This window comes from Lacerta agilis, chromosome 12 (genome assembly GCF_009819535.1).
Source record: "Lacerta agilis isolate rLacAgi1 chromosome 12, rLacAgi1.pri, whole genome shotgun sequence".
In the NCBI taxonomy this organism is placed as follows: Eukaryota; Metazoa; Chordata; class Lepidosauria; order Squamata; family Lacertidae; genus Lacerta; species Lacerta agilis.
In genome coordinates, this window is record NC_046323.1 from 9,735,402 (window position 1) to 9,756,145 (window position 20,744).

The 20,744-nt window shown below is 43.0% G+C and overlaps 1 protein-coding gene across 4 annotated transcripts in view; it reads left to right on the plus strand.

Annotated features, from left to right (window-relative positions):
• The window catches only part of MYRIP (myosin VIIA and Rab interacting protein), a 143,508-nt gene that overhangs the window by 72,365 nt on the left and 50,399 nt on the right, over positions 1–20,744 (plus strand). The window contains exon 1 of one of the 4 annotated variants that reach the window (XM_033165241.1): positions 17,269–17,289. The exons of the other annotated variants lie outside the window; for them this stretch is intronic. The gene's annotated coding sequence lies outside the window, so the exon portion shown is untranslated. Of the gene's footprint in view, positions 1–17,268; positions 17,290–20,744 lie in introns of those variants that run through there. 4 annotated transcript variants of the gene reach the window in all.

A 20,744-nucleotide genomic window follows, 5' to 3' on the forward strand; every position in this document is an offset into this window, starting at 1 on the left:
CTAAAAGAGAAAATCATTCCCTTTTCCTCCAGCGTCAAGGAAACGAGATCTATGAAGCAACTCAGTTTGCCTTCCTGCCAAGCTTGGTTTTATTTCAGATGAAATAAACTGAGCATATCAGCATATATGTTTCTGTTGGCAGCTGTCTATCTCAGGAGACAATGGAGGAGTGTGCCTTTGGGGGTGAAGTCAAACAGAGAGTTACAGAGCCTGCTGTGGCTGCAGAGACCAATACAGGAGAGACATGTTTTGTTGCCAGTGGAGTAGATGAAGGCGTCCGGTTGTGCTGCTATAGGTGCACCATGGCGTTTCATCGCTCTGCAGTCCTCCTGGTGGTCATTCCTCCCCTGTTCACTGCTGTGGATACACAATCTGTCTCCGGGCGCTGCAATTGTCAGCAAGGGAATACTTAGTGCATTTACACCAATGTACTTTCTTTTGTATGGGACGCGGGTGGCGCTGTGGGTTAAACCACAGAGCCTAGGGCTTGCTGATCAGAAGGTCGGCGGTTCGGATCCCCGTGACAGGGTGAGCTCTCGTTGCTGGGTCCCAGCTCCTACCCACCTAGCAGTTCAAAAGCACATCAAAGTGCAAGTAGATAAATAGGTACCGCTCCGGCGGGAAGGTAAACGCCGTTTCCGTGTGCTGCTCTGGTTCGCCAGAAGCGGCTTAGTCATGCTGGCCACATGACCCAGAAGCTGTACGCTGGCTTCCTCGGCCAGTAAAGCGAGATGAGCGGCACAACCCCAGAGTCATCCGTGACTGGACCTAATGGTCAGGGGTCCCTTTACCTTTACCTTTACCTTTACTTTCATTTTTAACAGAACATTGCAGAACATTGATGCAGTTACTTGAAAAACCAGAGGGGGCGTATCTTGAGACAGCGTCATGCAGTATCTATGAATTGTGTATATAACCAGGATTAGCTTTCGGTAAAAAACATATTATTAGAACAATGTGTCTTGAGTAAATGGGTACACAGGTGCAATGGTGCAAATTCTCCAATGACAAAATTAAGAAAAGGTTCTAATACTTAGGGGCTACTGCTCCTACTTGTTTCTCTTGCCACCCTTACAAAGCCGCCACTCCTTGACAAATGACTTCACTTCTGCGCACCCCCGACCCTTACAGCTTTCCACCCCCATTCTCTTTATAGCTTACCAAACTCCTACGGCTTAGACCAGGGATTGGGAAACATTTATAGATGGAGGGGCAGCTCTTTATCTTTCTCCCACCCAAGGCAGCCGAAAGTTGACCTGACAATCACCAGATGCCATAGTGATATTCTATAGGGTCACCACCCCATGCTTTGGACATAATGCCAAACTGCGGTCAGTTGAAAATGGAAGCAATAGCTTTCAGTCCCCTGCTATCTGAAATTTCAAAGTCCCACAGCTCATGCATAGCAGTGGCCCTGTTTGATTGAATTTTTAAATGGAATTTTAAGTAGTAAAATTAAAATTAAAATGAAGCTCTGTTTATTTTTCAAATAATTCAAAATTATTTATGAGCATTAATAGCACATAAATAATATCATGAGCTCCAAGACGGGGGGTGGGGTGGGGGAGGAAATCAAAAGAGTGAAGCTGCATAATGCGGAAGAAGAAGGTAGGCCTATAAATGGGGGGGGGGGGAAGGCTGCTGACGTTATTACATTCTTATATGCATTCTGTTATCACACATATTATTTGCTACTCCTTTTCTTCAGCAATGTGCCCACACTTAAAGGAAAGATACTAGTAGGCTGAGATTTATTTCATTTAATGCACTAATATGATCTCTCACACCCCCACAAAATTTGGTAGCGTTATAATAGAGAATGTCCAGTTGCATATACATTCTAATATGCACTTTTATGAGAGATTCGACTGAAGAGGAACAGTTATACATTTATACTTCAGCATTAATGAACTGATTCAGGCCTAATTCATTAATGCTGAAGTAAAAGCGACACCTTTGAATGCATGTTGAGGTATCACATGTTTTTTTTTTTTTTAATAAGAATTTATTGACATTTTTACTTATAACAACATACAACCTTAACCACACCTACATTTATACACATACAAAACAAATACAATTACACATCTAATACAAAAATTGCCATGATTTTTCTTCTTAATTAGACATCTCAAAAAAAAAAAAATTCTTTTTCCAATCTTGACAGTTGACTTCCCCTGCCTTTTCACCTTCGAGTTTATATCCACAATCTACTTTTTAACCTCTTCATTTAAAAAATTAATCTTAATTATATATATAAAGTAAAACATTCATCTTAATCTTCATCTTAATCTTAATCGTCTTAATCTATAAACTTTAACCACTTAAATTGACTTTATTTATACTACATCCTCATAAATCCTCACAAATCATCCTCATCAAATCTATCTCTTCTATCCTTTAAACTGCTGCTTATAACATAAAAACTTGAAATATCTCCTTTCATGTTCAAACAAATAATAAAACAAACTATTGTTGACAGTGTTCACCCTCCGATTTCAAAATACCATAACAGATTGCTTTAGATTTTACTTAATGCTTCACCCCACACCCCCTCTGTCCATTATTCTTCTCCTGATGGCATCAGCACTGAACTTCCTTGCAGCTTCCCTCTCCAAACGTCCACAGATCCGGACACAGTCCAAAACTCTCCTTGCCACGAGCTCCGAGGTATCCATCTCTTCCTCTCTCAGCTTCTCCGGTTCTTTGTAACATTCCTTTTCTTCTTGTAAATACCTTAATTCTCTGTCCCTGGCCCCCGAGCTCACACCTCGGGGACTGGATATAACAAATCTTGACATCGCCTTGGGGCTGCCACCCCCAAAGAGCGAATTTCTTCTCCGAAGTAGCTCACTCATTTCTTTCCATCTTTCCATCCACCCTCTCAGCTCTTTGGCAAGACTTTCTTCCAAAGTGTCAAAAGTTTTGTAAGCCTCCTCTGTGGGCAGTTGGTTCCATTTCAGACCCCCACACAAGACTTTGACTTTTCTATAAAGTAATTCCACATTCAGGGCAGTGAGCCTTTGTTCATCTGTTAGTCCAGAGTTCAATACCAGTTCAAGGACGAAACCCAACATACTGGCAGAGGAGGAGGAAATGGGTATCATATTTCTTCCCCTGTCTCTTTGTTCGTCGCCATTTTCCTAAGCTGGAGCGCAAACACTGCAACTTTATATGGAGATATTTTCCGCTAGTTAGCTTCCCAAGAAAAAAGTTTGCCAGTCTCATGTATCGATTTTAAATACTTTGTAACCAGTTCTGTGGCAGCAATCCCTCAAATTGGTTAATTTCTTAGGCTCGAAGGGAGGGAGGCAGGCTGCCTTTCTCCTTCCCCCCGGATCGTTCCAAAAACACGATTTCTGCCAAGATTATTTACTCACGACCACCGGGTTCCTTTAGCTCCATTCTTCACAGGTAGAACTTAGACGCTCACCGCGGGCTTTGCCGCCGCATTTACATCCCGGTTGGGGCATGTCCCCGTAAGCCCGGCTCCGTTGTCCCTTCACCCCCACTCCCCCTTTACAGGGGGGGCAAGGGAAGGGTTCGGAGCCTCCGCGGGCGCAGCCGGGGAGCCCAGGGTGCGGGACGCTCTTCCCGCACCCCAACCGGAGCCGCGCGCTGCGGTAGCGCGGCTCCTAACCCCCGGGATGGACCGGGCACTTCGGACCCGAAGCAGCCCTCGACCACCCGGCGATTGCGTCGCCGCCGGAAGTCCGAGGTATCACATGTTTTAACGTCTTCCCACATATTGAAAATCTTTTGCATGTGCAATGTTATAACCTAATGCTCTATTAAACACAATAAACACAGAAGGGTTTGATGTCAGGTTGCTTTCAAGCACACAGTCTCACCTGTGCACCTCTGGAGCAGAGATAGCTCAAGGTTTTTTGATGTCTGAGATGCAAAACCAAATTCATGTTCTCCCCCTGGTACAGTCGTACCTTGGATCCTGAACGCCTTGCAAGTCGAACATCGTACGCCATGGCTTGCTTGAACATTTGGATCAGCTCATCGTGAACATGTGTTATGGGCTACATTAAATGTTTTCGTGGTTTCAGAAACATTGAGCAATTCCCGCCTACCTTTAAGTCTAGTTTCATATGCAGAAGTTGACATATCCTTTCAAACATATTTAGCATAGAGATACCTTGGCCATGGGGAGTTCAGTTGTTGTGATATTCCTAACACCTACGTTTTGGTTGTAAAGTGTCAATGTAGGAACAAAGATTGCCTTGTGCTGTAGAGAAGGTTGAATTTTAAGCACTCTTCATAAGAAATTTCCTATGATCTGACAGGTTTAATGTTTAGAGCATTCATAGCGGTAATTTTAGAGCATTCGTGGCAGTGAATAATAAAATATTCCGGATGTTTCTCCTAGATATACAGGACAGCTGCTTGGCATAAACATGGCATGTGATAGCACCCCAGTGTCCCAGTTTGCCATTCAGTGATTAGACAAAAGGAGGAGAAAACAGCTTACATTCTATAAAATCTGCAGGGTTCATACATGTTGGAAGAATATACATTTTTCAAGGATCATATCTCCTACAGTTTGATTCTTTACCTCACTTGTAAGCACTCTCAAACAACATGGTTTTTTCCTTTCCCCTTGATGTCCTTTCCATCCATTACTCCAGAGAACGACATGCAATTGGGAATGTGCAAACTTGCTCCTTTATTTCTGCAGCACCTTTACACAAAAAGCCTAAATATTCTTGCTTTTCAAACAACTTTTGTACAACTGGGTTCCCTCCGCCCCATCCCGAAGCAGTTGCACAAACTAATGTGTATTATATTGTGAACTAAGAGATGCCTGCTGACATTTTGCATTAGGGGTGGGGAAACCCATGGCCCTGGACTTACAGCTCCCCTCATGCTGCCAGCTGGGGCTAATGGGACTTAAGGTCCAACACAGGTTCCTTATCCCTGCTTTACATTATCTGTGTGCTGTTGCCCCCCCCCCCAGGCTGCTTCCAGGCGGGGGGAGCCTCCCCCGAGCTGTCAGGAGGAAGAGGGAAGGGAGGAAGGCTGCTGGCAAAGCGGCACGGCTCCCTCCCCCACCACCTAGGAAGCAGTCTTCCATGGGTGGCTTGCTCCGCCCCCATGGGATGCTCGCCCTGCCCCCCTGGGATGCTCACCCCGCCCCCGGGTACACAGCATGTGCGCTGTTCCGGGTGTCAGAGCAGCTAGCTTCGCCTCCGCACTTCAAGGGAAGCTCTATGGTCTGCTAGCCACATGCTTTGACTCTTTGGACAGAGACTTTCCTCCAGACCCCTCTAATGGAGTACCCTGTTATCACCGCTGCAAGAAGGTGTGTGTGTGTGAGTCACCACTTCACCCCCTGGTAGGTGTTAGACTAAAGGATTCTGCCCATGGCCAAAACCGCCAGTTGTGATTAATGCTATGGGGAAGGCAAAACCTGCAGTGCAGGGGAAATTCCTTCCTGGGTCCGAATATGGCAACCATTATAAACCAAACCATAGCAAAGCTTGCACAATCTAAAAAGGGAAAGGTTAGGACATCAAAAACACAACCCTGTAATAGAGGGTGACAGGTGGGTGACACTCCTGGGCTGACCGAGCTGCAGCATGCGGCGTTGGCCGGCTTTTATGGCCAGGGAGTGGACCAGAGTGAAGACTGTGGACTCCAAGTCTGCTCCCGATGCCCTGCCCCCACCCCAGGCCACTGCAGATTGACTTAGAATTAAAAAATGGGTCTGGTGGGAACCCATGATGCTCCACAGCAGCTGGGGGGGGCAGCAAACGGCCTCAAGTAACATGGCGGGGCTCTGGAGGGTGCCAAAGTAGCTGTGCCAAGTCACAACAGCCACTCACCCTTCAGGCCAGGTAAGCGGCCATTTTGCTCGTGTTTCAGTTTCCGCACACTAAATAGGAGAATTAGGCTATGTAAGTGTGCATGTGTGTATATAAATGAGCGGGAAATAAAATGGAGAAAACCCTTTTTTTAATGGGTGCCCTCTTTGTGTATTGAAATTTCCAAAGGAATTTTAAGTTGAAATATGCACTATGAACAACTAGGTGCTCTCTTTGAGATCTCTCTCTCTCTCTCTCTCTCATTCTCTGTTGCTCTATAAAAAACCCTCTCTCTACCTTAATAGCACTGTTTTAATATAACTACTCAAAGCATTTCAAAGGACTGAGCTGAAGTGGCTTTTGCAGCCTTCGCACCTACATTTCATGACCTCATTTATTTCGCCTATTCATTTTCAACACTGTCTTACCCCTTTAATTTGGTATTGGCTCAGTCAGTTGAGGTGGTTTATTGAACAGTCCTCAGATGTAAAAGGGAGAGGCTTCAGCAGAGTCACTTTACTACCTCCCTTCAATGCTACCACCTATTTTCTGATTAGCACTTCAGAAATCCTGCAGGATATTCTACAAAAGAGCATGGGGATGAGGACTCAGCCACTCCGTGGTCCTCTTTTTAGTGACAATACTTTGCAGGATTGGGGTCATGAAGGAGCACAGTTCAGCCTTAGTGAGCAGTAGTGCAATCCTAACCATGTCTGTTCAGAAATAAGTCCTATTGAATTCAAGGAAGCTTCCTCCCAGTTAAGAGGGATGAGGACTGCAGCCTTAATCAGCAGGATAATGGAAAGCAAACCAATACAGGGGCAAATTGATTACAGATGTTAATTAGTTTAGTAATCCCTGCATGTTCAATTTAAACTTTAATATAATCATAACAACCTGCATTTTTGTTTGCATTTCACATTTCCCTCTCAGGGCCATTCCATGAAAAATGAGCCTGATAAGAATGCTAGATGAGCACTGGACTTTGGTGAAGAAGATTCCAAACGTGCAGTCTAACCATTTTTTTAAAAGCTAAAGACAAAAGAAGTTTATTTTATGGACCTTCTTTTCAAAAGTCCACCCACGTAGTCTTCACAGAAGTGTTCAAGTTAAAAGTTTTCTGATGATTGTCCCACCTGTGACAGCATTTTTTCCTTAATTTTGTATCGTTAAATTTCTTAAACTTAATTCCTGATTGCATAGTTGTAACCAATAAACATTGATTTAAACAGATATGCTGAGTTTATCATTGATTCACCTCCCAACTCACAGAGTTTTTCCATAAATCAAACTTATCTCAAGCTCCATGTCCTTTTTTTGTCCCACCCGTGACAACACTTTTAACATTTAATAAAATTGTCAAAAATATCCACAAAAAAATAAAAAATAGTAAAATGTTCATTATCTTATTAAGAACATAGTTTAAATTTTGGTTGTTAATTTTTATGTATATTTACATTGTTACACATGTGTGAATACCAAAAAACATGGTCAAAGTGTCCCACCCGTGACAATGGAATGGCCCCTCAGGCTTTTTTTTCTTTCCATGTAAGCAAATAAATGAGGGGTGGGGTAGGTTAAGATGAGCATGCTATCTCTGTCTCCGTCACCACTGCAGCGTTCCAAATAGTACTGGGAGCCTCCACAAGTATAGGAAACTCCCTACTTCACAAGCCTGCCAACATGTGGAGGTCAACGGATGGAACTGGTACATTCATCTCCATGCCCCCACCCCATACATGCTTACTTACATGCAAAGAAGTGTTGGGGTGTGTGTATACACACACACACACACACACACACACACGGCTTTTAGACCTTTTAAAATATGCCCTGAGTTCTAAAATTTCACTCTTCCTCCAATGTAGTAATAGTAACCACACGTTGGGTAAGTTAAAAAAAGAACGGTTTACTTACAAACTCTCCAAAGGTCAGATTCACGTGCTTCAGAAAAGTTGCACAGCCAGTAAAACTTACCGTATTTTCCCATGTATAAGACTAGGTTTCCCCCCCCTAAAAAATAATGTCCAAAATTTGGAGGCGTCTTATATATGCCCCCCCCCCAACATAAAGCCTGCCCCTCCAATAAATCCTGGCTATAAACATGGTGCAAAACCTATTACTTCCTATTTTTGAATGTGACCTGTTTCCACAGTGTGGTGAATATTATGGCTAGGATCCTGAGCAATAGTTATGACATGGGATGGGGATTAAGATGAGATGGGGAATTAGTAATGCGAGGGGCACAGCCTTTTAACTGGCCCTTGAATAGCCTCTCTTAGTGTCCCAGTGCCATTTTCTGTTCCCGTGTGTAGGGTTTGAATTTCTGGTTTCTTTTCTTCATTTGTTGTTCTCTTTAGTTTTTCACAAGGCAGCCACATTTTGCTATTAATGAATTGAAAAAAATTAAACCTCAAGAGATCAACAGGAGGCGGGGAAGAAATTTTTTAAAATTGTCCATACGTTGGATCCTGTAGCATAGCTGCTGCTCTTCCGTAAAATGGTATAGCCAAGTTCCTTTAAACCACATTTCCCCAGCCTAAATAAATAAACCTTACCCCTTCCCTCCCTGGCAAGATGTTTTGGACGCCAACGCTCATCACCCCTGCCAACATGGCCAATGATCGGGTCTGTAGTCCAAAACCTATTGATGGCCCCAGGTTGAGGAAGCCTCCTTTCAAAAAGTTGTGTTTTTCTTTTTAATTTGTAAGACACACAGTTTAAAATATACAACCGTATAATTAAATGAAGACAACAGGTATGTAATGCCGCAATCCTAATTACATGTAGATGAGAGTGAATTCCACCGTACCTTCTGCTGGGTAAAGTAGACACATACATGCCTCAATTCACAGAGGTAGTAGGGTCTGTGTGCAGGAGCAGAGGACCTGGTGAGCATAAAATCATCCTGTATCCCTTACCTGCCTGCCCAGCGCTTTTCTCTCCAGTAGACAAGAAACAAAGCCGAGGGGACTGAAAATGTACTGTACTTTAACTCCACACTGGAGCTATCAAATACAGTGGTACCTCGACTTACGAAGTTAATCCGTTCCGAAGGCGCGCTTGCAAGTCGAAATCTTTGCAAGTCGAAGCCGGCATCTCGGAACGGAAAAAAAACTTCGCAAGTCGAAAAAACCGCATTGAAAACCTCGTAAGTCAAGGTATCGTGCCGCCGCTTTCACTTCGGAAGTCGAAAATTTCGGAAGCGGCGGCCATTTTTTCGCTTCAGGAGGTCATTCGGAAGTCGAAAAATGCAGAAGTCGAGTCACTCATAAGTCGAGGTACCACTGTACTTTGTGTACTTCCCAAAAGATTGGTCATAGTGAATCTAAGCACGATCCTTATTATTCACCCCCCCCCCACTAACTCTTACTTTGAGTAATTAAAAAATGGCAATTTTAGTGTAGCTGCATTTGCCTCCGCCCCCACCTCTCCCAGCACAAAGTATGACAAGGTTTATAGCTGGAGGAATGTTTATTTCCACAATATGTACAAGTGCTTACCTAAGGATTATGTAATGTCTGAATATTTATTCTGCTGGAGGATAAGATCCATTACTGTCCGCTTGATGGATTAATTTATATGAAATGTTGAGAATCTTTTGGATCTCTCCCAAGGCTGGAAGTGAGCTTTTGTTTTTGGCTACTGGCTTTTTGCAATGATAAGCTCTAGTTAAGCACTTTGCAGCTGGTTTTCTCAACTACTCATGTATAGAGCTTGAATGAAAAATAACGGAGCATAGAATCAATGGTGTGCCAACAAAACATTAGCTGTCAGATTTGAATTTAATGCTTTCTTTTTTCCTAATGTAGGGAAGTAAAAGCAGAGGATAGCAACTTTTAACTTACTTGGCTACAGAACCTCTTTATTTCTTATTTTCTTCCATTCCCTTTCATGGAACTCATACTCTAGTTTGTATATACGGTATATCTTTTCAGTTTCTTTTCTGCTTGTCTTGTGATTTGTTTATGGTAAGTCGTTTTGGCAAATATGGAACTGCCAAATACAGTTTTGGTTATATATTTTCAACCACAGCATTTGGGATGTTTTATGTTTTGAAATTCCCTCTCCCATGTTGGAGATTTATTTTTTATTTTTTAAGAAAAGAAAGGTGTGTAATGTAGTGTTACCTAAATTATCATAACGTTTTTTTGGGGGGCAAGGACTTGTAAAACCTGTTCTCTGCTTCAAAGAAATAAAATTAGAAGGACTGTTCTTATATGTTCCGTTCTTCAGTCTTGCATCCGAAGCATGGAGTAGGGGGCTGAGATGTGGAAGCAAATGACCACACAAAGGCTGCCATGATGTTAAATGGTCACAACATTTACTGGTTACAGCTTACAGAGTGTGGCATGGCATATGGCAGGTACCCAGTCATTAGGCAGCCTAGTGGTCAATGCCACCATCCCAGTCCTGAATGCTGGGATACTATGGACAGAAGTTGCATGAATCACAGGCCCACCCAACTGCAAGTCAATTCCACAGGCCTATTGTGCAACCTGGGAGTGTGGTGGCTGTGTGCTATTCCTACGGACTGGCGCTAAGGCTCTGAGGAAATGCCGCCAAGTCCTCTTAAGGGAACCCTCCAGTGGGGAACTGGGAGTTGTCAGGCCCTCTATCTATGGCCTAGAAGGGACACAGGTGGTGCTATGGTCTAAACCATTGAGCCACTTGGGCTTGCCTATCAGAAGGTTGGCGGTTTGAATGGAGTGAGCTCCCGTTGCTCTGTCCTAGCTCCTGCCAACCTAGCAATTCGAAAGCACGCCAATGTAAGTAGATAAATAGGTACCACTGTGACAGGAAGGAAAACGGCGTTTCCGTATGCTCTGGGTGCTGTCACGGTGTTCCATTGTGCCAGAAGCGGTTTAGTCATGCTGGCCACATGACCCGGAAAGCTGTCTGTGAACGAACGCTGGCTCCCTCAGCCTGAAAGTGAGATAAGCGCCACAACCCCATAGTTGCCTGGACTTAACCATCCAAGGGTCCTTTGCCTTTACCTTTACCTATGGCCTAGAAACCGATCACAAGGAGAAGGTCTGGTCCCTGGTCCTGCCTCCCAGAACCATTAGCAGAGCTGCATATTTCTTAGATGGGGCCTAGGTCACAGCATGGCCAAGGGGCCCCACAGGTACTAAGTAAGCTGCCAGCCTTGTACCCAGGCTTATGGTATTTACTCCCTGCCTTTATCTCTCACACACACACACACACACACACAATGCAGCTGATTGAAATAGCATGTTTGGTAAGCAGCTACCCAGGGCCTGTAAATCGAATTCCTGGTGTCTATTTTCACAACACTTACCCTAGAACATTGAAAGCAATATTAAGACTGAAAGGGATTCTCAGAATATGCAGAGTAGCTTATTTTCTATCACAGAAGTCACGAAAACATGGTGCTCACAGGTGCGCAGCATTGCCTCACATAATGGGATGCAGTTCGATACCCACAACAGTTTCTCGAGTTTGCAAATGTGCCCACAGGCCCCAAAAGGTTGGCAACCCCTTCCGTACTAAATAGCCATAGCCAGACCAGACATCAAAGAGAAGAGATTGCAGATTGGAGACCATGGCTTGTGGGGAGATGTCAAGCCCAGTGCCTCTTTTGTCAGAGAAATTCACCTTTGGAATGAAGTAGGTCTTCATTTGCAAGTGACATTCTAAATTCCTTCCATGCTGCTTTGTAATCTGTCACATATGTACTGGTAATAACATCCCCTTTCAGCAAAGGCAAAGTAACTCCTTAGGAATATAAGTATCCATAAAGTGTAGGAAAATGCAATAAGCTGACACAGAGCAGAAATATTTGCCCAGGAGCACATCGCAGATATCAGAAGCCCCTTCACATAAACTTTAAGCTGGACAGATGTTGAAAAATGGAAACTAGGAGGTGACAAAATCCACATTAAAACTTTAAATACATTTGTAAATGGAACACAGTCTTCTTGTTTTATTGCCAACTCTAAACTCCACATTTACAGATTTTTGGAAGACTAGTACCAAAGCAGTGTAAACCTATGTATATTAGTTTTGATATATTGTACTGTGCGTGAGACAAGGACACTTCAAAAGAGAGAGAGTGGCTACTTATTAGGAATGCGCATCGATCACAGGTTTGGGATCAAAATCTGATCTGGTGCTTCACAAAGCAGCCGGCCCTGATCCGAGGCACTTCATAGGCTGCCCAATTTGCTCCACTTCAGGCCGCACCTGCTTTGTCGTCCGTCCCCCCCCCCCGCTAATTCAGTGTTGAGAAACTTTAAAAGGCAATAACTAATTTCCTTTTGGCAGAAATACAGTAGATGAAATTTGTAGGCATTGTAGCTACACCATTGTTGCTAAAGCCTGCCAGATTACAAGCAAATAGGTATAGGGGGGTTTGTGATGGGCGCCTATAAAGTTTGGTGATATTTTTTTATTTTAAGAAAACACCCATCACCTTTAATTTTGGGGCAGAATTTGATGAAATTCATAGGGAAGGTGTTCCCTGCTGAGAGCACGTATCCTGCCCAATTTCAGAGTTGCAGTGGTTATGGAAAATTGGTTTGAAAGTTGCAGACAGGGGAGAGCACTCCTGAATAAGAAACCTACCAAATTGCACACAAATAGAATCAGGGGCTTTTATGCTAGGCACCTTTAAAGTTGATTTTTAGGGCAGGGGGGAGGAACTAAAAGAAATTAAACTAGCCTCCTGCCTTCAAACAAAGCTTCAACGTATGCGGATGTGGAATTGGGGTGCTTGTGGTTCCTCATCCTTTGCCTCAGGCAACAAATGACTTGAGCCAGCCCTGAGGAAAGCAGTTTGTGTTCTTGTCACAAAAGAAAACCAGAAGTTTGGAATACAATCCGTAGTATTTTCCCCACCCCCTCTAAGTGTCTCTTTGTAGAACACATAGAAAAACAGTGCACCCTCTCTGCAAGCCCACACACCCCATCATAAAAATGAACACTTTGGTGCTCTAATATAAAACCTTTTCCCCACCTTATGTTAAGCAAGACTTCCTCTGTGAATGTTGCTTTCTGTGCTTGCATTCCTTACTGCATTTGAGCTGCAAGTTATCCCAGGCTTAGATGTGAATATTGCATTCTGTTTATAAACTCTGGGATTTAAGCTAAAAGCTTCAAGCTGGTCACACAACCTGGTCTTCATTGGCCACATGAAAGTATTTTTGATCACATTAGCCAAAAGCATTATTTAAAAATAAATAAAAATGCAGCCTTAGCAATAAGAGGACAAACAACAATCTGTGCAGCATCTGTGTGTTTCTGAAAAATAAAAAAAAAAGATAAAATCCTAGCTAGGGAATGAGCAGGTGTTGCCCAACAGTTCTTTATCTTTTCATAAAAGCAGCAGTCATTAAAAAAAAAAATCAGCCACACTCCCAGTGTTTTGGCTAGAAGAGTCTAGCTTTTGTACAAAGGAAAGGATTGCATGAGTAATATACAATGTTGTACTTGTGAACAGCTGGTGGTAGAGTAAGGATTTATTGTTTGCCCTACCACTGTTTCAGCTGAATTCAATTTAGCTGAATTAATCGGAATGAATACTAAGTATACTTAATGCAGATTATCACTATATTATATCAAACAGTTCAGCTTTCCTTGTATAGTCAGCTATTTAGAATGCTTGCCTTCATGGCTAACCAAAATATACAAAATCCTTGGATGTGAGTTGTTTACAAGCCCTAACAGATAACATCTCGAATAGATGTATCGCCCAGACTAAGAGGATTCCAGTGTGGTTAACAAGGAGAACCAAGAAACCTATTATTTATTAAACCTCTACCCCCACCCTTCCTCTTCAAGATCTCAAATGTGAAAATGCTGATCTTCTAACAGAAATGTGTGGCTCTCCCATAAGATTAGCTTCCTTATCTGAGGCTTCGAAAGGCATTTAGCCCAATTCATGGAGGATAACGCTATCAGTGGCTTCTTGCTATGATGTCTGTGTATTACCACCAGTGTTGGGAGCAGTACACTTCTGTTGCTGGGGCAACCCAGTCAGATGAATAACAAATTATTATTATTATTGCTATGATCACAAGTGGGGAAAGTGCTGCAGCACTCAACTCTTGCTTGCAGGCTTCCCATACACATGCTGGTCACTGTGGATGCTAGACTAGATAGCCCTTTGGACTGACCCAAGAGGGCTTTTCTTAATGTTTTTTTTAATTTATTACGTTAGATTTAAGTGGAGATTAAATATTGGCATAATAATTTACTCTGTTGCTTAATCTCACAGAAGTGAACATTAGAGGTGTGTCGTGTGTGTCCCGGTCCCACTTTGGGGCCTTTAACAACAGCATGACACACCAAAACGTAGCAGATGAAGCAGGGAAATAACAAGCATATAACAAAAGTATATGATGCTAGGGGCTGCTACCCCTGCTCGCTTTGCTCACCAACCCCCCCTACTCCCACTGACCTTGCTCAAAGCCCCATTTGCGCAAGGCCCTTACTCCTCCCCAAACCTCCCCAGCTCACCTGTGCCTCCTCCTCCCTTAAGTCATCCCACTGGTGCAAGCTCAGCGTGCCCCCTTTGCCCCACGATCCCCAAGTTTGCTTGCCTGCTTCTCTTCCCAGTTGTTCACATGCTCAACAACGGTCTGAGGTTTGACCATGGCTGATCTGAAATAACTATTTTCCCCATTCTTCTACTGACCTTTCGGACCTGCTTAATTTAGGGGAGAGTGTTCTTGACTGAGTATTTGGCCCAGTTTATACCTATGATAATTGTAAAAGCTTTGTGGTGTGAAATATCTGAAACGGGCACCTCTTTTTGCAAGAATGCAGTGCCATCATTACGCAAAGCAGCTCGTAATGTGATGAGTTATTACGTGTGGACTATTTGTTTAAATTTCCTTGCTGGCGTTTTAACTTTGCCCTTTGATGATGGATTGATATTGTATTTTAATGTTTGGCGCTGTTCTTCAGCACACATGTACCGTAGATAAAGTCAGCACCTCTCAAAAACTGATGGCAGTAGGAAAGATTTGGAAGTCAGGAAGAAAGTATAGGGCATGACAAGATGTCACCACACTTTTTTGTAAGCCGGTTGCTTCTTCTGCATTTTGCTGTGACCATGTGAGGTCTCAGTGGACCTCACCCATAATTAAAACATAAAGGGATTTAACAGGTGGTGCAAGGGAATTAGTTTTCTGAGCCAAGAAAAAGGTTTCAGCTAAACAGGGCTTCGGAATATTTGGTCTCATGAAGACTTGTATGGAAATTTTTGTTGGTTTCACTTGGTGGCCAGCCTGGAAATTATGTGAGACATGCTAGATTTGATTGTCAGACCTATGCGTTGGAACTGAATTATTGTCCATTTCCCATAAAAGTGTGTGTTGAGGGACAAATTGAATTATGATCCAGGGAGGGTGCTGTCCACGTTGCCCTCCTAAGTACTGCTTATCCCCTGTTGTTGCTCTCACTATACTGATCTCTGAAAACAGCTGCTGGGAAGAACCTGGGTTGGTTGGTTTGCTTGTTCTGTGGGAGAGGAGAAGTGGGTAGGGGAACAGTCTAGTACCCATCTCCTGCTCAGCCATGCCACACTTTAAATGCTCTCCCTTTATAGCAAGGATGGAGAACACTCCTATCACTTGATGTCACAGTCCACTCAGGCAACCTATTTTCCTTTATCTGTGTGGTTTGAAATCAAACCACATGAGCAAAGACACAGGGCCTGCAATCCTTGCTTTTGGCAGGCAGCTGCATCCATACATTACATCAGGTGCAGGAAAGATGGGCGTGACTTGGCCAAAATGGCCTCCCAGGCACATGCCAAACATCAAGTTTGCCCAAAATTTTCAAGGAAAAACAGACTCCAAATTAATGCTGTGGCGGGGAGCTGATAGACACTTGTTTGCTTTACAATGTGGTCAGAAGAGACAGGGAGAGAATTGCAAGTGGCAACGGAATAGGCTTTGTTTTTCCAAGTTCTCCAGTTTTTCAGATAAGTGCCCATGGGCATCCAAAATCCATTGGCACTTGTGCTCAGATTTCTAACCCTTTTCGGCTAGGTAAACTTGGATTAAAAATCTCATTTGTATAATGTGTAGATTCTGTTTTTAGAGGGGGGAGTGGTTTCTTCTAATCTCCTAAACTGGCACCTACCTTTTGGTAGGCTGCTGGACAGCTGGCAAAATTAACATTTCTAGGATCTGGTTCCTGGCTGAACACACTGTATGAACACAGCAGCACTGCTGGAAAAAAGATGTGCATTTAAATGCATCACTTTTCCAATTAGTGGCTCATAGGAGGGAAAATAAATAAAGAAGCAAAAGTAACTGTTCCCAGGTGGTTTCAAATCATATTCCGCTTGCAAAGTGCATAAAACATTGAAGGCATTACTTTGCTGTGTTTCCTGGGAGCAAAACCAGAATTACTCTGGCTGCACAGAATGCTTAGATGTTTATTTGCATATAAAATGCATACCATAAAAAGTATAGCAGAATATATAGGCTACATGCAGTAGGAACTCTCCTCACTCCATTTAAACTACCATAAGCATTCCCTGGAGAAAGTATGAGGAAACCCATGTTGCTTCTTTAACCAGCCAAGCAAGGCTAGAAGTGGCTTCTAGTGTGTTAAGCAAGTCACATTTCTGGAGCTGTGGCCAGCTCAGATGACCCTGGGTAGTAATTGAGGTTTTCTGGGCTATGATAGTATACTATCATATTATACTATGTTATAGTACATTATATAGTACATATACAGTATAAAGTATACTTTCCCATATTCATGGGAATCTTGCCCCAACTCTGAAGGCACCTTAGAGGTACTTAAGATTTTCTTAAGAACTGCAATGTAACTGAGGGCAGAGACTTGCATTTGTAGAGCTACTTGTTTATCTGATACCTCCTCCCTCCACACGTATGCAGTATGCTGCCTTGAACAGTTTGCACATCTCCAAACATCCACAGCTTCTCTGAGTGGGAGGATGAAATATGACGTGCATGTTTTCTATAAGCAGACTTCACATCTCTATTTTTTGCAAAGGCTAGACTTCCAGAGTGAAGGGTTAACCATTTAGAGATAGAAGTTGAATTTGAGCAGATGCAGTATAAGAAATTCAAGGGGGGGGGGTTAATAATGTGATTTGTTAAGAGAGCATGAAATGAATTTAAAATGCTTTTTGTTGTTAATAGCGGTGAGTGCTTTCTTCCTCTCTGTGGCTGGGATTTTCCAGCTGTTTGTTTGCAACGTGTTCTTGAAGTGAGGAGCAGACCTCGGATCATGTTGTTGACTTTTTGCTGTTTGTATTGTAAATAAAAAGCTGTGCACATTTTTAATAATCAGGATTACAGAATTAATTTGCATGGTTTATCCTGTGCTATTTATTTTTTCAAATAGAGATGACCTTGTATCTCTTTTGCGAATATTTTTTAAGCTTCAGCAACTGCAGATTTTTATTCTACTATTTTTCGAGAATCCGTGGACAGATGTGAAGCTTGCAGAAACAGAAACCTCCTCTTAGGTAATTTTAAATAACTAATTTATGATTTATACATTGCTTTGTTTGGTATCCGCCAGGTATCATAGAAAGTTAGGTTTGTCTGTTAAACTAGAATCTTCTGAATGGCATGCAAGTCATTCCAGTTTGACAAAGCAGGATAGAAACACACAGTAACCACATTTCATAACCTTATATTAAGTTTTGTGTACAGGTTATATTAGGACATGTGGTATTTATCAATCTACTTTGAAATGCAGCAGTGCAAGCCATTATTTAATGAAATATTTAATACTGTACAACACAATTCATGTGCTATTGTACTTCTGTCATTTTTAACAGAAAAATGTTGTCATTTAAAATGTCTACTGAAACAGATCAATTCAAAAGTTATTATGCAGAAAGTCTGTTGTGTTTCAGCTGCAGGTTTCAAATGCTGATACACTCATGAAAGGAACAGCTGCAGAAGTTTTACATTATCTTGGTGATATGATTACAATATTTTTATTTGGAATGTAAATGAACACAAATGGCCAGAAATGCACTGTTTTGATACTTTAACTGTCTATAACTGGTTCCAAGATTGCTATGAGAACATGCTGTATTACTCACATCTCAATGTGTCCCCAAGGTCTCATACATAGCCACTGACTCTTCAAACATAACACATGTCCTGCCTACCTGTTGAGTACCTAGCTAACTGTAAAATTTCCCAACCCCAATAGAGATTCCTTTCCTGCCTCATTTGCAATTTAGTAATTAACAGAACACCTACCTACAAGGGCCGTGAACAAAACTAACTTCCTGCATGGCTGGTCCCAAACTTGCAAATGATTGGCCAACAGTTGCAAAGCAAACATCTCTTTCCAAAAATTTCCTTTCTAAAAAATAGAGAGGGGGCGGTTTCCTTTTGGAGTGTCTGTGTCACAAATCACCCATTCCAGGGAAACAACATGGATTATGACAACATAAGAGTATGCTAGACACACAGAGAAGAGCCTCTGATAACAAGCTCAGGCTCAGGCTGGAGAGGCAGTCCCTGAGGTACTGGGTTCCTGAGCTGCATAAGGCTTTATAGATCCAAACCAGCAATGTGAGTTGAGTCTGGAAACTAATCAGTAGTCAGTGGAGTCGGGCCAGAACTGGTGTGACACGGTCAGGCCTTTCCTGGTGAGTGGCGATTGCGGCCTGATGCAGTGCCTCCCTTGGCCCACCCCACTGTGCCGTGCCATGTTTTGACAGTGGCAGCCCCCCCCCCCCGGTCACCATGGAGGCTCACAGTTCCTGCCAAACCCAGCAATTCAAATGGATTTTTTAAAATTTGTTTACCCTTTTACTACTGTATGTTTACCAACAAATACACCTTTGAGTTTAATTGCTCTAAATGAGTGTTATTGAGCAAGATCAGAAATAATTCAAAAGACAGTTCATAAAAAGAGGGGTGTGTGTGTGTGTGTGTGTGTGTGTGTGTGTGTGTCATAGACCTGTACCTAGGTTTTTACTCTTCTGTGTAATCCCTATTTTGGAAGTGGAATAGCCATACATGTCTAGTGGTAGCAAACTCAGGGCTTACCCACAACTTACTTTTTGCCCCATTCTTTCCAGGCACAGGTCCGCAGGTCTGTGTCCAAAGACCTCCCCTCACCTTCCTTTTTGCTCCAGAGCTTTCCCTGCAGAAACCCGTTCTCTAAAGCTGAATCGGAGTAAACTGCTGTCTGGGTTTTCTGTGGATTGCCATTTGCTCCAATTCAGCATTTTAGAGTGGGGGGGAGGGAGCTCTGCAGCAAAAACAAAAGGGGGCACTCAGACACAGAGCTTTAAAAAGCTGGCCATGCCTGGAAAGTGTGGAGGAAAGGTAAGTGTGGCTAAGTCCTCACTGCAATAATTCCCAGGTCAGTTTTAGTTACAATTCACAACACTGTCAGTACAGTAGTCAAAATTCTTGTTTTGGATAGTGTTGATATTGGGTCATAAAAACTTTGACCCAAGTAGTGCTGCTGGCCGGCACTGCAATCAATCACCTTTACGATCGTCTCCGACATCAATGGCGCCCAGGCACACTTCTGCTTCGCCCTTAGCGTTCTCCAGTTGCAGAGTTAAGCACAGCGTCACGATGGCTTTTTAGGTCTGCTTCTCCGTGGCGTCGTGAAATAACTTGACAGACGCCAGTGCTACTAAACTAAACTAGACTTTATTTAGTAGCACACACACACAAGTCCTCCAGACTTGAGCTGCATGCTTGCAGCAAACTAACATACAGCAGTAACACAAAACAATAAGGCAGAATGAATGCAGAGAAGGGGAAAGTGAAACCAAACCTCCCCTTTTTCTAGACAAAGGAAAGTGCCCGTATCACAGTGGGCAAGGCTAAACTCCCAGGATCAGAACGCCTCTTGCATCATTAACTCTATGATGCCCAGAAAACCTGACACCCCCTCTCGTTCGCAATCCTGGGTAAACATATATGCATTTCATTCAACATTTAACCCATCACAGAAACCTTCGTGTTTCTGGAAACTCAAGGGCTTTGTGAATCCATCGGCAAGATTCATTTCGCTAGGACAGTATTTCAGCTTGACCACATTTGTCCTAACGCTCTCATGCACATTTTTGAACCGAATATCCAGGTGTTTGGTTCGTGCGTTGAATTGACCGGATTCAGCCAACTTCAGGCATGGCTGGTTATCCTCCCATATGGTGATGGGTAGGTAACACTTCTCACACACTTCCTGCACTAGGCACTTGTAGAATTCAAGCTCTCGACACATTTCTGAAAGAGCACTGAACTCTGCCTCAGTTGACGATAGAGCAATTAAACTCTGCTTTTTTGACCTCCAGCCAATTACAGAACCTCCAAATTTTACCACTATTCCAGAAATTGACTTTCTGTCTGAGCCGCAAGCCCAATCAGCATCCACCCAACATTGAAGCTGTTCATCACCTTGGGCTGTCAGTGTGAGGCTAAACTCTTTGGTCTCTTGCAAATATCTAAGAACTCTTTTGACCCCATTCCATGCCATCACACTGGGCTTTGCTGCCTCTTGGCTCAGCAGATTAACTGCAAATGCAATATCGGGCCTGCTCCACTGCGAGAGATAGAGCAGGCTTCCCAGAGCAGATTGATATACCTCTTGGTTCTCAAACTCTCTTTTTTCAACAGATTGGTTATCAGTTACAAAACTCGTTTCCATTGGTGTCCTTGCACCTTTGCAGTCTGCCATATTGAATTTCCTGAGTAACTGATCAATCTTTGCGCTCTGGTTCAACACAAAACTGCCATCTTGGTCTCTGTGAATCTGAACCCCTAGATACATGTTCACAGGACCCAACTCCTTGAGTTTGAAGTGCTGCCTCAGCTTACTTGCAAACTCCTGCACCTGTTTGTTTGTGTTGGCCACTAGAACAATGTCGTCGACAAAGATCAGGGCCAATTCTTGTTGCTGACCTGTCCCTTTTATGTACAAACAGTTGTCCGCACG